Raw genomic sequence first — 4,913 nt, 5'->3', positions numbered from 1 at the left:
GAAGTGTAAAACACCCCCACTGTCCTCAGTAATATTTACACACTGACAGAGAACACAGATTAATAATAACACACTCACTGACACACTGTGTACATCATGACCCACAGTCAGATACACCCTGTGAAGTGTAAAACACCCCCACTGTCCTCAGTAATATTAACACACTGACAGAGAACACAGATTAATATTAACACACTCACTGACACACTGTGTACATCATGACCCACAGTCAGATACACCCTGTGAAGTGTAAAACACCCCCACTGTCCTCAGGAATATTAACACACTGACAGAGAACACAGATTAATATTAACACACTCACTGACACACTGTGTGTATCATGACCCACAGTCAGATACACCTTGTGAAGTGTAAAACATCCCCACTGTCCTCAGGAATATTAACACACTGACAGAGAACACAGATTAATGTTAACACACTCACTGACACACTGTGTATGTCATGACCCACAGTCAGATACACCCTGTGAAGTGTAAAACACCCCCACTGTCCTCAGGAATATTAACACACTGACAGAGAACACAGATTAATATTAACACACTCACTGACACACTGTGTGTATCATGACCCACAGTCAGATACACCTTGTGAAGTGTAAAACATCCCCACTGTCCTCAGGAATATTAACACACTGACAGAGAACACAGATTAATGTTAACACACTCACTGACACACTGTGTATATCATGACCCACAGTCAGATACACCTTGTGAAGTGTAAAACACCCCCACTGTCCTCAGGAATATTAACACACTGACAGAGAACAAAGATTAATATTAACACACTCACTGACACACTGTGTATATCATGACCCACAGTCAGACACACCCTGTTAAGTGTAAAACACCCCCACTGTCCTCAGGAATATTAACACACTGACAGAGAACACAGATTAATATTAACACACTCACTGACACACTGTGTATATCATGACCCACAGTCAGATACACCCTGTGAAGTGTAAAACACCCCCACTGTCCTCAGGAAGATTAAAACACTGACAGAGAACACAGATAAATATTAACACACTCACTGACACACTGTGTATATCATGACCCACAGTCAGATACACCCTGTGAAGTGTAAAACACCCCCACTGTCCTCAGTAATATTAACACACTGACAGAGAACACAGATTAATATTAACAGACTCACTGACACATTGTGTACATCATGACCCACAGTCAGATACACCCTGTGAAGTGTAAAACACCCCCACTGTCCTCAGGAATATTAACACACTGACAGAGAACACAGATTAATATTAACACACTCACTGACACACTGTGTGTATCATGACCCACAGTCAGATACACCTTGTGAAGTGTAAAACATCCCCACTGTCCTCAGGAATATTAACACACTGACAGAGAACACAGATTAATGTTAACACACTCACTGACACACTGTGTATATCATGACCCACAGTCAGATACACCCTGTGAAGTGTAAAACACCCCCACTGTCCTCAGGAATATTAACACACTGACAGAGAACACAGATTAATATTAACACACTCACTGACACACTGTGTGTATCATGACCCACAGTCAGATACACCTTGTGAAGTGTAAAACATCCCCACTGTCCTCAGGAATATTAACACACTGACCGAGAACACAGATTAATGTTAACACACTCACTGACACACTGTGTATATCATGACCCACAGTCAGATACACCTTGTGAAGTGTAAAACACCCCCACTGTCCTCAGGAATATTAACACACTGACAGAGAACAAAGATTAATATTAACACACTCACTGACACACTGTGTATATCATGACCCACAGTCAGACACACCCTGTTAAGTGTAAAACACCCCCACTGTCCTCAGGAATATTAACACACTGACAGAGAACACAGATTAATATTAACACACTCACTGACACACTGTGTATATCATGACCCACAGTCAGATACACCCTGTGAAGTGTAAAACACCCCCACTGTCCTCAGGAAGATTAAAACACTGACAGAGAACACAGATAAATATTAACACACTCACTGACACACTGTGTATATCATGACCCACAGTCAGATACACCCTGTGAAGTGTAAAACACCCCCACTGTCCTCAGTAATATTAACACACTGACAGAGAACACAGATTAATATTAACACACTCACTGACACACTGTGTACATCATGACCCACAGTTAGATACACCCTGTGAAGAGTAAGACACCCCCACTGTCCTCAGGAATATTAACACACTGACAGAGAACACAGATTAATATTAACACACTCACTGACACACTGTGTATATCATGACCCACAGTCAGATACCCCGTGTGAAGTGTAAAACACCCCCACTGTCCTCAGGAATATTAACACACTGACAGAGAACACAGATTAATATTAACACACTCACTGACACACTGTGTACATCATGACCCACAGTCAGATGCACCCTGTGAAGTGTAAAACATCCCCACTGTCCTCAGTAATATTAACACACTGACAGAGAACACAGATTAATATTAACACACTCACTGACACACTGTGTATCTCATGACCCACAGTCAGATAAACCCTGTGAAGTGTAAAACACCCCCACTGTCCCCAGTAATATTAACACACTGACAGAGAACACAGATTAATATTAACACACTCACTGACACACTGTGTGTATCATGACCCACAGTCAGATACACCTTGTGAAGTGTAAAACATCCCCACTGTCCTCAGGAATATTAACACACTGACAGAGAACACAGATTAATGTTAACACACTCACTGACACACTGTGTATATCATGACCCACAGTCAGATACACCTTGTGAAGTGTAAAACACCCCCACTGTCCTCAGGAATATTAACACACTGACAGAGAACAAAGATTAATATTAACACACTCACTGACACACTGTGTATATCATGACCCACAGTCAGACACACCCTGTTAAGTGTAAAACACCCCCACTGTCCTCAGGAATATTAACACACTGACAGAGAACACAGATTAATATTAACACACTCACTGACACACTGTGTATATCATGACCCACAGTCAGATACACCCTGTGAAGTGTAAAACACCCCCACTGTCCTCAGGAAGATTAAAACACTGACAGAGAACACAGATAAATATTAACACACTCACTGACACACTGTGTATATCATGACCCACAGTCAGATACACCCTGTGAAGTGTAAAACACCCCCACTGTCCTCAGTAATATTAACACACTGACAGAGAACACAGATTAATATTAACAGACTCACTGACACATTGTGTACATCATGACCCACAGTCAGATACACCCTGTGAAGTGTAAAACACCCCCACTGTCCTCAGGAATATTAACACACTGACAGAGAACACAGATTAATATTAACACACTCACTGACACACTGTGTGTATCATGACCCACAGTCAGATACACCTTGTGAAGTGTAAAACATCCCCACTGTCCTCAGGAATATTAACACACTGACAGAGAACACAGATTAATGTTAACACACTCACTGACACACTGTGTATATCATGACCCACAGTCAGATACACCCTGTGAAGTGTAAAACACCCCCACTGTCCTCAGGAATATTAACACACTGACAGAGAACACAGATTAATATTAACACACTCACTGACACACTGTGTGTATCATGACCCACAGTCAGATACACCTTGTGAAGTGTAAAACATCCCCACTGTCCTCAGGAATATTAACACACTGACCGAGAACACAGATTAATGTTAACACACTCACTGACACACTGTGTATATCATGACCCACAGTCAGATACACCTTGTGAAGTGTAAAACACCCCCACTGTCCTCAGGAATATTAACACACTGACAGAGAACAAAGATTAATATTAACACACTCACTGACACACTGTGTATATCATGACCCACAGTCAGACACACCCTGTTAAGTGTAAAACACCCCCACTGTCCTCAGGAATATTAACACACTGACAGAGAACACAGATTAATATTAACACACTCACTGACACACTGTGTATATCATGACCCACAGTCAGATACACCCTGTGAAGTGTAAAACACCCCCACTGTCCTCAGGAAGATTAAAACACTGACAGAGAACACAGATAAATATTAACACACTCACTGACACACTGTGTATATCATGACCCACAGTCAGATACACCCTGTGAAGTGTAAAACACCCCCACTGTCCTCAGTAATATTAACACACTGACAGAGAACACAGATTAATATTAACACACTCACTGACACACTGTGTACATCATGACCCACAGTTAGATACACCCTGTGAAGAGTAAGACACCCCCACTGTCCTCAGGAATATTAACACACTGACAGAGAACACAGATTAATATTAACACACTCACTGACACACTGTGTATATCATGACCCACAGTCAGATACCCCGTGTGAAGTGTAAAACACCCCCACTGTCCTCAGGAATATTAACACACTGACAGAGAACACAGATTAATATTAACACACTCACTGACACACTGTGTACATCATGACCCACAGTCAGATGCACCCTGTGAAGTGTAAAACATCCCCACTGTCCTCAGTAATATTAACACACTGACAGAGAACACAGATTAATATTAACACACTCACTGACACACTGTGTATCTCATGACCCACAGTCAGATAAACCCTGTGAAGTGTAAAACACCCCCACTGTCCCCAGTAATATTAACACACTGACAGAGAACACAGATTAATATTAACACACTCACTGACACACTGTGTATATCATCACCCACAGTCAGATAAACCCTGTGAAGTGTAAAACACCCCCACTGTCCTCAGTAATATTAACACACTGACAGAGAACACAGATAAATATTAACACACTCACTGACACACTGTGTACATCATGACCAACAGTCAGATACACCCTGTGAAGTGTAAAACACCCCCACTGTCCTCAGAAAT

This window comes from Heterodontus francisci, unplaced genomic scaffold (assembly GCF_036365525.1).
Source record: "Heterodontus francisci isolate sHetFra1 unplaced genomic scaffold, sHetFra1.hap1 HAP1_SCAFFOLD_279, whole genome shotgun sequence".
Classification (NCBI taxonomy): domain Eukaryota; kingdom Metazoa; phylum Chordata; class Chondrichthyes; order Heterodontiformes; family Heterodontidae; genus Heterodontus; species Heterodontus francisci.
Note: the sequence above shows the minus strand (reverse complement) of the source record.